The sequence below is a fragment of the Bos taurus genome, chromosome 22 (assembly GCF_002263795.3).
Source record: "Bos taurus isolate L1 Dominette 01449 registration number 42190680 breed Hereford chromosome 22, ARS-UCD2.0, whole genome shotgun sequence".
NCBI classification, from domain to species: domain Eukaryota; kingdom Metazoa; phylum Chordata; class Mammalia; order Artiodactyla; family Bovidae; genus Bos; species Bos taurus.
The window spans coordinates 29,445,317-29,458,979 of record NC_037349.1 but is presented as its reverse complement, the minus strand read 5'-3'; the positions used below and the strand labels follow the sequence as shown (position 1 = coordinate 29,458,979).

The window sequence follows — 13,663 nt, the reverse complement described above, 5'->3', positions numbered from 1 at the left end:
ATAACCCTATGAAGTATCATTAGCCCCATTTTATTGATAAAGAGAAAGGGGGCAGGAAGTTCTGTAAGTCCAAGGTCACATATTCACTAATGGAACCAAAATTCTAACCCAGATCAATTGACTTCTAATAATTTATATTACTAGGACGTCAGTTCTGTAACTGAGGTCCTAGGGCCCTGCTCGTATTCCCTTAGACTTTACCATGTCACGGTCATCAGCTAACTTCAAGCTATTAGGACCTGCATCTCTTTGCCTAATGCTTTTCTCAGAAGCCACACAAGGGATGCTGCTCTGTCTGTGCTCACAGAAGCTCACCAAAGCCAGGAAACAACCACCACAGGGCCAGCTTCCCTCCCCACCCAGCTCTCAACCAAACACTAATGCAGTGAGTGTACCCCAGCTCCCATGCCTCCTAGGTGCAGTAACTCTGGGGCTCTAGTTACCAGAGCCCTCAGTGGCTACAGCTCCAGTCACCAGTAGCAGCTGACTTGATCATGCATCTTTTAATGGCTGCCACCTCAGGCTGTCAGATTCAATAAAAATTATAGGACCCCCAGTTAAATTTGAACTTCAGATAAAACTGATTTTTTTCATATCAGTATGCCCCAGGCAACATTTGGGACATACCCTAAAAAAAAAAATTCACGTCTAAAAAATATTGTATATGACATGCTTATACTTTAAAAATTACTTGTTTATCTGAAATTCACATTTAACTGGGGTCCTGTACTTTATCCAACAATCTTCTGTCACCCCTTCCAGTGTCTTAGGCCGCCTTCCCCGCTTGCGTTGCCACACACATGGCTTGCACTTGCATTTGGTCTCAGAGTCTGTGCTGGGGGACCTCAAACTAAGATGGAGGCTGCTATAATGAGAAGAAAAACACACTGGTCCACAGCAGAGGTTTTACTAGTGTTTTAAGGTCCATCTGGACTCCTAGGGAGCCAGGACAATGGGGTGTTCAGCCATCCTCTACAAGACCCATTTGAATCTAGCTTAGTTGACCCTTGAACAACCCAGGTTTGAACTGGCTGGGTCTACCTATAAGCAGATCCTTTTCAACTATAAATACTGCAGCACTGCAAGATCCAAGACCGGTTGAATTCTAAGACACAGAACCACAGATACAGAGAAACCACCCATAGGGAGGGCTCACGATAAACTATAGGCAGATTTTCCACTTTGCAGAGGATTGGCAACCCTCACCACCATGTTGTTCAGGATCACCACATAGAGGAGAGAAACCTTCCTTCTACATCACCAGTGCAACCACAACTTGGTGCTTCCCATGGGAAGTAGCCCTTTATCCCATCTTTGTATGCTCTGCCCATAGCACTGAGAGATGCAGAAATTTCTAGACACCTTGTTATCTGGGATTCCCTCCATTGCTTTCAGCATCAATCAGACAGATAAACATTCAGGATTACGTGGACCAGATTCTATTGTCACTGAACGGCCATTCCACCCTTCCTTGCTAACATACCTTCAAAGCAGCTACATCTTTCAGAAGAAACCCAAGCCATCCCCAGAGTGTGGCTCATTTTCAGTTAAAGGCAACCGTGGCATCTCCATTATCATTACCAATTAATGGTTTAGAATGGATATGAGTGGCAAAGTCATCCAGGGGAACAGGAAAGGGCATGTGGGAAACACACCTTTGCTTAGGAAATGAGACATGTGTAGTAGATGCTGGGTGTGTCACCCAGGCCCCCCTTCAGGGCAGAAGCCCTCACTCTTGCGCCTTCCAAGAGGTCTATGGCCAAGGTTCAGCAACCTTAACCTCCAGCGACCAGTCCACATAGAGGTGCAGCATCTTGCCTCAACTTGGGGAACTCTGAGGATCCAACCAACTCCAGGATGCCCTGTGGGGTTAGCTGAGGCCTCTGCTGCTCAGTTTCTCTCACTGGGCAGTCCTGCCCATCACTCCTGCCCATCAGGACCTGCTCCTGAGAGCAATCACTCATATTTGCATCACCTGTGTATGCAAATTTCCATCTCAGGAACTGCTGTAAGTCAACACAGGAGAAGCAAGTTCCATTTTCACTAGAAGATGTTGCTTTCTGCACATAGAACTACAGAGCCCCGAGGTGACCAGGAAAGGAACCTACGTAAGAGACAAATCAACAATCTGAGGATGAGGGAGCAAAAAGATGGTAAGAACCTGCGTCTTTAATAATGTCTCAGAGCTACTAAATTAAGCAACTCAACAACTGCCCTACATCTCGGCTTCTGGGTATGCCACCTAATAAATATTCCTTGTCAATCCAGTTAACGATACTGTACTGTATATTTGAAAGATGCTAAGAAAGTAGAGCTTAAACATTTTTATCATAAGAAAAAACATAACTGTGTAGTGATGGATGGTAACTGAACTTACTCTGGTAATCATTTCACAATATACACAAATATCAAATCATTGTGTTACACACCTAAAATTAACACAGTGTTATATGTCAATTATGTCTCAATTTTTAAAAATGTAATAGAATATTCCTTGTTGATAAAGCCTCTTATAGTTGGGTCTTGCAGCCAAAATCATCTGAAATCATATACAGCCTAGGAGTAGTATGCAAAGGGAAGTACTCCAAAACAAAGAAGAAATGGTGCTGAGAAACAGAGTGGGTTCCAGAAATCCAGCACTTAGGTGACCAGCCAGGACATTCCTCCACTTCAGATGAAGTCCTCTCACCTAAACCCACTGTGACTTCTCTTCTTTTTGTGCCACTGTTGCCCAGTAAAGCCATAGACTAAGAAGTAGAGGGTGTTTGTACACAATTCCTGTGCACGTTCCTGAAAAAGAAGAAAGTTCCAGACAGTCCTTTGACACCTTATAATTCACGTACCGACTAAGCCTCTATTTTGCTTTCCTTCTTTTTCTTGTTATTTAGAAAAACGGAGCAGAGAAACATGTCAGACCAGGAAAGGCTAAATCATCCCAAGTGGTGTCTACCTCGTAAATACTATGAAATACTATGAGAAGCTCAAAAAATATTTACACAGTTTTGCCCCCTTGTGATAAAATAAACTACTCAGCTGCATCCCTAACCGTGAGACATGTTAGTGACTCTCTAGAAAGTCAGAGGTGTCTTTGGCACATGAGTTGTTGTCTCTGAGCTAAAGATCAGACAACCTGCACACTAAGTAGCTGTCATGAAATGCATGTTTGTGTCACCCCCAAATGCATATGTGAAGCTTAAATTCTCAAGGTGATGGTTTATGGAGAGTGAGTCTCTGGGAGGTAATCAGATCATGAGGGTGGAGCCCTTGTAATAAGATTGGTGCCCTTAAAGGAAAAGACTTGACAGAACTTGCTTTAATCTCTCTCTCTTCTATCTCTATCTCATATTCATGTGAGGATGAGCAAGAAGGCAACTGTCTATGAGGTAGAAAGTGGGGCCTTACCAGACATCAGAACTGTTAGCATCTTAATCCTGGACTTTTCAGCCTCTGAAACCATGAGAAATAAATGTTTTGTTTGAGCCAGACCGTCTGTGATATTTTTGCTGTAGCAGCCCCAAACTGACAAAGACAATAGCCAAACACGCAACTCAAGCCTGTGGTTTCTCCCGTCTGAGTTCATCACCACATATAGTTATGTTTTTTCCACCAGTTGCTACTAAGTTGCCTCAGTCGTGTCTGACTCTGTGTGACCCCATAGACAGCAGCCCGCCAGGCTCAGCCATCCCTGGGATTCTCCAGGCAAGAACACAGGAGTGGGTTGCCATTTCCTTCTCCAATGCATGAAAGTGAAAGGTGAAAGTGAAGTCGCTCTGTCGTGTCTGACTCTTAGCGACCCCATGGACTGCAGCCTACCAGGCTCCTCCATCCATGGGATTTTCCAAGCAAGAGTACTGGAGTGGGGTGCCATTGCCTTCTCCGTCCCACCAGTTATATAGAAGATTTTCTTTTTTATCTTTGTGACCCCATGGACAGCAGCACACCAGATTTCCTTGTCCTTCACTACCTCCCCGAGCTTGCTGAAACTCATGTCCATTGAGTCGATGATGCCATCCAACCATCTCATCCTCTGTCACCCCCTTCTCCTCTTGCTCTCAGTCTTTCCCAGCATCAGGGTCTTTTTCAATGAGTCAGCTCTTCACATCTGGACATGACTTGGCAACTGAACAATAACAACAAATACAGACAATTAAGATCAAGGATCTAGAATCAAAAACCTTAGGTTAAGTCCTAGACCTGGGTAAGTTACTTAATTCTTCTCAACTTATTTCATATCTATAAAATGGGAAAATTAATAGCACCAGTCAGCTTAGGCTAAATTATGATGCAGTAACAAACAACTTCCAAATCACACTGGCTTGTAACAAGAAAAGGTTATGGCTTGCTAGACTCACATGTTGATTTGGGCTAGACATGGCTTGGCTTCATGGGATCTTTATTCTGTGATGCAGGCTACAGCCTGCATTTGGGACACTGTCAATCTTGTGGTGGAGGAAAAGAGACCCTAGCAGAACCACATCATGACTGTGAAAGCTTCTGCTTAGAAGTCATGCTGCTGCTGCTGCTACTAAGTCACTGCAGTCGTGTCTGACTCTGTGCAACCCCATAGACGGCAGCCCACCAGGCTCCCCCATCCCTGGGATTCTCCAGGCAAGAATACTGGAGTGGGTTGCCATTTCCTTCTCCAATGCATGAAAGTGAAAAGTGAAAGTGAAGTCACTCAGTTGTGTCTGACTCCTAGCGTACCCACGGACTGCAGCCTACCAGGCTCCTCTGTTCATGGGATTTTCCAGGCAAGAGTACTGGAGTGGGTTGTCATTGCCTTCTCCAGAAATCATGCTACACAACCCAAACTTGACACATAGCCAAGACTGAAACAATAAGGTAGAAATTTAAATTCTCCCATGGAGGTGAGTGAGCCGGCCGCTCCGGGGGGCGGGGGGAGCAGCGCCGCGGGGGCGGGGGGAGTAGCGCCACGGCGGCCGCCGCCGCCGCCTCCGCCGCTGGGACCAGGGGGTGGGGGTGCGGAAATCTTTTTTTAAAAAAGAAAAAAAAAAGAATTCTCCCATGGGGAGGAGGGGCCAATGTTTTGAATAATAATACAATCTATTAAACAAACAAACACAACTCTTATAGGGATCCAAGGTTAGGGGCACATCAAAGTATTTGAAAAATTAGGTATTATAAATATTAGGGTCACCATTTTAAGTTCTAAGTTACTTAGAACAAGAAAGTTTTAAAAAGGTGCTCTCCTATTCAGTAATTACTTAGATTAAGCCTTTGGAAGTTCTAACTCTATTTAGAGAGTATGTGGACTATTAGGTACAATGAATATGTGAGCAAGTAAATAAAGTTGATTCAACTGTAAATTGGGAATAGAAGTCATCTCTACCTTGTAGGGATGCTAGGAAGATGAAATGAGAAAATCCATACAGTGGTCCATGAAAGATGGCTGCAAATTCTTGGTGAATTTTCCCATTGAAAGTGCAGTCTAATTGCCTTCACCTTCAATCAGCTGATTTTCATGACCCACAGAATATGGAGGAAGTTTCAGGCATTCTGAGGTCATGAGAAGCCTTGCAACTTTACCCAGCCCTCTTAGAACACTTGGTTCTTGGAGCCCTGAGCTGCCATATAAGGAGGAAAGGTGTCCAGCTGAACCCTGTTTTCCCTGGCTCGAGTGTCAGGTATTTGAGTAAAGCCATCTTGAAGCCATGTAGAGCATAAGACCCACCCAGCTAAGCCCTGCCTAAATTCCTGGCCCACAAAATCATCAGACAATAAAATGGTTGTTTGAGCCAGTAAGTATTAGGGTAGTTTGCAATCCAGCAATATATAACCAGAACACATACAAGCCTATAGAACTGTATCTGACTCATAGTTGATTCAGAAAATATTCTAGTATCGTTAGATTGTGGTGAACTCTCAATTCATCTTTCCCATTGAGTTTGGAACCCTGTGACTTCGAACTGAGGAAAGGAGGTAAAGACACATCTTGAATCAAATGTTTCCCAGGGAGTTTCCTCAACTTCCCCTAAATGTAAAGAAAAGAGGAGGAATATCTCTAAGGTCCATAAAGGGAGTTTTAAACATGTAAGACTCCTAACTTGAGGAATATCAGAAATCTCATGACTTCCCTTAAGTATGCTTATGTCTAAACCTTTGAAGGAAGTAAAAATTCAACATTTTAAATTCCCTTAAAACTTCAGGTAAAATTGCCACATGGACACGATAACCTGTGTTGACCTGGTGGGGAAACATGCCCGTTGGCAACCACCATGAACCTTCAGGAGACTGTGTACCTCATTTGGAGAAGTACTGCTCTAGAGTGGAGAGTTGGAAAATTGCCCTATTCAAGAATAACTAAGCAGATAACGTCTGGGTTGGCACTATTCCTTTTACTGTCAATCTGTTCTCTTAACGTGAGGATCTGGCCATCTGAGATGGAGGTTGAGACAGCAATGCCACGAGTTCACCAAATTCTACCTCCTTTTCACTTGGGACTAAAGCTAGAGTATATTTTTCAGTGTCCCCTGCAGAGATATTGTGGGAAGGGGGGCCCCCTCCAGCGCCCCAAGAGTGGGCTCTTGTCTAACACTCAGAAAAGCACTGTCCAAGGAGATACATGCTGACAAAGCAAGAGACTTTATTGGAAAACAGCACCCGGGTGAAGAGCAGCAGGGTAAGGGATCTCAGGAGAACTGCTCTGCCTCGTGGCTCGCGGTCTCAGGTTTTATGGTGATAGGATTAGTTTCCGGGTTGTCTTTGGCCAATCATTCTGACTCAGAGTCCTTCCTGGTGATGCATGCATTGCTCAGCCAAGATGGATGCCATTAAGAAGGATTCTGGGAGGTGGTCGGACCTGTGGTGTCTCCTTTTGACCTTTCCCAAACTCTTCCAGTTGGTGGTGGCTTATTAGTTCTTTGTTTCTTACCAGGACCTCCTGCCGTAAAACCATCCAGGCAAATGGTTACTATGGCAGCTGGTCAGGTTGGGCAGTTTCAGTCAGTGTGCTTCCCCTAACAGAGAGATGGGACCATGTGACAGATCTGGTCCATGGAATATAGACAACAGTGACAGACACCCCTTCCCAGCCTGGCCCCTGGTAGATTTGCTATGTGACCTTTCATGCTTTTTTCCCCAGACATTAAGGGGAGAACTCTGAGACCCTAAGGGATGAAAAACCCAAAGATGGAGAGAGCCTGGATCCCTGAATGACTGAGTGGAACAGATGTTCACTTCTCAGCTCCACCTGTACTGGACTATGACCTGGGAGAGAGATAAGCCTTTAGTATGTCGCACCATGAGGCTGAGGTGTATTTGTTACAGGAATGTGTTATCTAACACAAAGGTATGGGGTGGAGAGAGTGTTGTGCTCTTCTCCTGTCTCCATGAAGAGCAAACTGGAGAGTCAGAGCACCTTTGTCAGAGAATTTACAGACAGAAGTTAAACTGTGTCATAACTCCCAGAAGAAAGGAAAGAGACTCAGAAGGCTGGCCCTGCCTTCCCTGGTCTCCTAAGAGTATGAAGCAAGAATCTTCTGTTCTCTTTCTCTCTGCAGGGGAACAGCAGGCAGATATCTAACACATCATGTTCTGCTGGCTCCACTGACAAGGAGACAAAATTCTATCACTCAGCCGACAGGAGACCTCACAGGTGACTAATTTAATCCCTGAGGCCTCTTTAGAAGGAGAAATGTCTCCTTTCTCAGCAACTCCTCCCTTTCCTTAGCCTGATTTCCACGAAGCAAGAGAGTCCCTTGCGCTCAGATCAGCTCAGCAGGGAACACATATTCTTGGAGTGATTCTTCCACAATTTGGTGGGCTGAATTGAATAGCCATTTATTAGTATTCGAAAATAGTGCCTTTGGCATAACACAGCCTTGGGACTACACCCTGGAAATCACTCCATCCTGCACATAGCAGGGTTTTGAGAGGGGTAGGATATACCAGGACCTGGGCAGGACCAAGTGAGATGAAAAGCTTTGGTAGAGGAAGAAATTAGCATCTGCTACTGCCTTCTTCACCTTTGGGCACTGGGATATCCTTGGTCACCATTTCTTGGAGACTGAAATCCCAGAGGTTAATGTAGTGGTTGACTTAGAAAAACAGAGAGCTCAAATCTAGAGATCACATAGACCAAGGTTTGTCTCTCAGCTTTAGCATGTACTACCAGCTGTGTGGGGTGGTGGGCAGCGGGGGGCTTCCCTGGTAACTCAGCTGGTAAAGAATCTGCCTGCAATGCAGGAGACCCCAGTTCGATTCCTGGGTTGTGAAGATCCACTGGAGAAGGGACAGGCTACCCATGCCAATATTCTTGGGCTTCCCTGTGGCTCAGCTGGTAAAGAATTCACCTGCAATGTGGGAGACCTGGGTTCGATCCCTGGGTTGGGAAGATCCCCTGGAGAAGGGAACAGCTACCCACTCCAGTATTCTGGCCTGAGAAGTCCATGGACTAAACAGTCCATGGGTTGCAAAGAGTTGGACACGACTGAGTGACTTTCACTTTCACCAGCTTAGCAATATAACTCAACTTCTCTGAGTCCCTCTTTTTACACCAAGAAAATAAGGGCTGATGAAACCTAACTCACAGCATCCTTAGGAATGGAAAATGAAATAGTGAGTAAAATGTCTGGCATTTAGTCGCCCTTGCTTCTGACCCCTCTTCAATATATGGGACTGGGACCACACCTTTTGGGATCTTCAAAGTCCCTACTCTCTTTGAATCCTTGAAATTGACCTCACCATCTTGTTGCTCCTCACTGACTGCTGTATGACATTTGCAGTGGAAAGAAGCTAGGAAAACAAGCTTGAGATTTCAGAGTAAAAGCCACTGCAGACCTGGTAACTAGAGCCACATAGTACCTTAGGGGTTCAGATCAGATCAGATCAGTCACTCAGTCGTGTCCGACTCTTTGCGACCCCATGAATCGCAGCACGCCAGGCCTCCCAGTCCATCACCAACTCCCGGAGTTCACCCAGACTCACATCCATCAAGTCAGTGATGCCATCCAGCCATCTCATCCTCTGTCGTCCCCTTCTCCTCCTGCCCCCAATCCCTCCCAGCATCAGAGTCTTTTCCAATGAGTCAACTCTTCACATGAGGTGACCAAAGTACTGGAGTTTCAGCTTTAGCATCATTCCTTCCAAAGAAGTCCCAGGGCTGATCTCCTTCAGAATGGACTGGTTGGATCTCCTTGCAGTCCAAGGGACTCTCAAGAGTCTTCTCCAACACCATAGTTCAAAAGCATCAATTCTTTGGTGCTCAGCCTTCTTCACAGTCCAACTCTCACATCCATACATGACCACAGGAAAAACCATAGACTTGACTAGACGAACCTTCGTTGGCAAAGTAATGTCTCTGCTTTTGAATATCCTATCTAGGTTGGTCATAACTTTCCTTCCAAGGAGCATGCAGCCATGAAATTAAAAGATGCTTACTCCTTGGAAGGAAAGTTATGACCAACCTTAGGGGTTAGCACCCCCATTTAATGCTTAAAAGAGCCCTTGTATAATACCTAATCCTCACACCACCCCAATCTCTACACTGCACTATAGAAATAGGAGAAAACCAGAGGCTGGCTAGCAAACCATATATTTTCCTGTCATATCTAAAATGCATAGCCAGGATACATATAGATAGCATGTACCCTTCTACTGTCCAGTCCTCTACCTGTGGCAGACATCACAAATCAACCACAGCACTCTTTCCCACTGATCCAAGACAAAGCATCAGAATCCTTCCCCACAGAGTAATCCAGCAGATACCACCAATCAGTCAGAAATATCATGCAAGTACGAACCTATTCATCAAACCATAAACATTCACCCTCTGGAGTGGCTGAGCCACAAAGGTGAGCAAGGAGCCAGAGAGAGACAGTGAGGAGGAAACCAAAACTGAGCTGCCAAGTGCTCACAGGAACCCATTTGCAAATGCTAAGAAAATCTGGATGAAACCATGCAATCAGCCATGGAATCCAGGTTCGAATGGCTCGTTCCAAAGCATAGTCTGCACTTTCTCTGTATTGCTTTACTGGGCATTGATTTCCCTAGAGTAAGGTGGTTTTCTCTAGAGAATGAGCAAAGCATGCAAAGAGGGGAGTCATTTTCACACATTTCCAGGCATTGTTAACCAATCTGCTAACTAAACACAGGTGTCAGCAACACCAGTTAACCAAAGCTCATCTCACCTCCAGATCTGTTAACAAGACAGTGACATATAGCTCAGGGCGTTAAATCTTCCAAGGCAGGAATCCTTGTCTTTGGTGAACAGCCATGAATCAACTAAACAGGATATGCCAGGATGTTTAAGAAGGCCATATATTTATTTACGAGTGAATGACCAGTTCAGTATTTCTGCCAGTTACCTTTATGGTTTTTATGAGATTTGGATAACGCTTATTTATCGCCCATACAGTTTTCCACTCACAATGGAGCTCTGTTGGACATTTAAAGACATTTCTAAATGTTTTCTGCTGGTCTCTCTGGAATGAATAAAGGAATCTTTTTTCTTTGGGTTTCTCCAAGGAACTCATGCAAAGCTAATTTGGATGATAAAATGATATCATTTCAAACATCTTCATGCATGGATTATATTATTTGAACCTTTTCAGAGGAAGAGATTAATCATGTGGTTTGCATCACCAACTTTATAATTCTCATAACAAGGCTGGTCAGATGAAGAGCCAAAATGTATCTTTTACAATGAAATAGTCTACATCAGGACAGCATCTTGTGTTTCTACTGTTGGACCGTGTTAATGTTATTGGAAATTCAAGGGTTGAATTTGTTTCCAGTATGGGCAATAACTACCCAAGATGAAACTCTATCGTTTACTACAATTGTTAACTACAATAGTAATAGCTTCTGTTTATTGAAAGTTTATTTTGATCAAATATATGCACAGTGCCTCAAGTTGGGAAGGTAAAAATCAATTATCCCGTATTTTCCAAAAGAAGAAATTGAAACTCAACATTGGTAATAAACATCTCCAAAGGTCCCCAGCTGGTACAGAAAAAACAGGACTCACAAACAAATCAGTCCAGTTCCAAGGCTTGTCCCTCTCCAGCTATGCTATGCTGTCCTTGTGGCCTCTGCCTTCAAGATGCCCTCCTCCCTCAAGATATTTTATGTGGCCAAATCCATGAAGAAAAAAGAATCAAACTGACTGCCAAATACCGTGTAGACATAACAAAAAGCTAATTGACTGCAACTCTTATTTTCCAGCCTACTCTTGCGGTTTCAGGGGAAGTCATCTCAGCCGTGGAGACAGCGACCCACTGGTTTGAAGGGGCGCCAGGGGCTGTGTTGTCCAGCTCAGTGGAGCCAGGCAGCAGAGTCTCATCTCCTGCTTAGGTGCTCATGTCCCCTGTGTCCCTCACGTCTGGCTCTCTATCAAACACCACTGGGACAGCATCTCTGACACCACCCCACCATCACAAACCACACGGGCAGCCTCACAATATCTCACTCTATGACACATGGGATGTGTCAGGCAAACAGTGCTATTTAATAGAGAATACAGGGCTATATATTCGATGTGACTGTTCTCATTCTATTTTCCCCATCTCTGGAAGTAAGTCATTTTACACACTAGGAAACTGAGGTTTCACTTGGGTCTGTCCAAAGTCACATAAAAAGTAAAGATGGGGACTGGAAGGCAGGCTGCCATCCCATAGCCCAGGCACTTAACCTCTCCTTGTAGAGGCTGAGGACCTTTCTCCAAAGGGGCAAAGTAACATCCTTCCAGGACAAACCTGTAGGTGGTCTCAGAGCTGGGGCAAGAACTGGGGCTCTCTCATTCTAGAAGTTTCTCCACCATTCTCTCTCCCTATTTGTTCCCACAGCAACTAGACACAGGCTGTGGGCCTGCTATACATCAGGAACTATGCCATATGCTAACAGAAAAAAACAACAACAAAGCAAAAACAAATTGAAAGAAGTTGTGGCTCCTGTCCTCAGCAGCCCCAGAGTCAGACTGCCCTGTGTTAGACTCCTGCCTTTGCTACCAACCAGCTTTGCAAACTTGGACAGATGACTTGGCTTCTCTGGACCTCAGTTTCTCTATTTGAAGAATGGAATAATGTTAGTGCCCACTTTAGGAGGTTACTATGAGGATTAAAAAGAAAGATTACTAACGCAAGTTTAAATGGGGTAAGGTATGTACAATGGCTGTACATTCTCTGAGTTTTTTAAGCTCTTAGAAAATAGTGGAAGCAACTTTATTTTTGCTAACACATTAAAATATACATATAATTATACTCACATGTTGATATCCAAGTACCAATCTAGATTTACAAAGAGGAATTCTAAAGGAGGAGACTGAGGTGTTAAGTGGAATGGTCTGGATGTTCTCATAATTGAAATATGGATTACCTTGATACTTGAAAGCTGGATACATAAAATTCAGATAATGATTAATAATTATAAACTTGTAACTCACGAATTCCTGGGTACTAGGATCCTGCCATGAGGCACTGTAATCCTTACAACCCTATCATTTAATACATATGAAGAAACCGAAGCTCAGAGAGGTGACATTGTTACTGAAAATTCCAGATCATGTACCTGATGCACAGGGAGACCAAACGACACCAAAACATCAGAGTTGGGAACACAGAATGGTTTACTGAGGGCCCTGCAAGGAGAACTGGGTAGCATCTGACTCATTGGAAAAGACCCTGATGCTGGGAAAGATTGAGGGCAGGAGGAGAAGGGGATGACAGAGGATGAGATGGTTGGATGGCATCACCGACTCCCTGGACATGAGGTTGAGCCAGCTCCGAGAGCTGGTGATGGACAGGGAAGCCTGGTGTGCAGCAGTACATGGGGTCGCAAAGAGTCGGACACGACTGAGCACCTGAACTGAACTGAACTGAACAGCAAGGAGATGGGTGGCTCCTGTCTTAAAAACCCCCAAAGCTTTCAGCAGAGCCCTCTTCTAGGAAAAGTGCGGGAGGGGTGTGGTGAGTTTTTACAAACTTCTTAGTGAGAGCCTTTGCTCTTGAGGTCAATCACGGTCAGGTCACAAATGATCCCGTAAATCTCCACCAAAAAAATGTTACTGTTCTGACAAGAAAGGGCAAGGCTCTCAAGGCACAGCTTTCACCCTCTGAGTCCCAGGTCCTGGCTGAGAGGACACAGATCTCAGCTGGCAGCTCCCTCAGGGTTCAGTCCCCAGGCCCCGCCAACCTGTCATCACTGAGGGAGCCGGGTGCCCAACCCACCTGGCCCTCAGGCTCCCCGGGGTCCTCAGGCCGCACACGCAGACCACGTCCCAGGCAGGCTGCTGCCATCAGGTTGCAGAGGCGGGGATGGCAGGGAAGTTTGCCATGGCCTCAAGGCCTGGACCCAGCCAGTAGGTGGACTTGGCGAGGGCTCGGGAAGCCCTGCAGGGCACAGCCCTGAGCCTGTTCTCTGGGCCACAGCTCACCCACTGGTCCAAGGCCATGTAAGTCAGAGAGCCAGGGAGAAGGCCGGGATCCATCTCTTACCTTCGTCTCCTCCTCAGGACTACAACTCCACTGACCGTTGATAGACTGTAGACTGGCCCACTAACGGTCGCTGTTTGACAGTTATTCACTTGGGGGAGGAGCCCACTGCAGCACCGGCCAATGGCTGAGCGGGACCGCTAACGGACGTTCATTGACAGTTGCTCTCTTGGGGGATGAGCCCACTGCAGGTGCCGACCAATCACTGAATGACC

General features: G+C 45.3%; 1 long non-coding RNA gene across 1 annotated transcript in view; it reads right to left on the bottom strand.

Annotated features, from left to right (window-relative positions):
* The window catches only part of LOC112443494 (uncharacterized), a 34,836-nt gene extending 21,262 nt beyond the window's left edge, over positions 1-13,574 (bottom strand). Inside the window, exon 1 of the long non-coding RNA XR_003031885.2 lies at positions 13,452-13,574. This is a non-coding gene — a long non-coding RNA (uncharacterized lncRNA). The remainder of the gene's footprint in view (positions 1-13,451) is intronic.
* Positions 13,575-13,663: the final 89 nt, after the last annotated feature.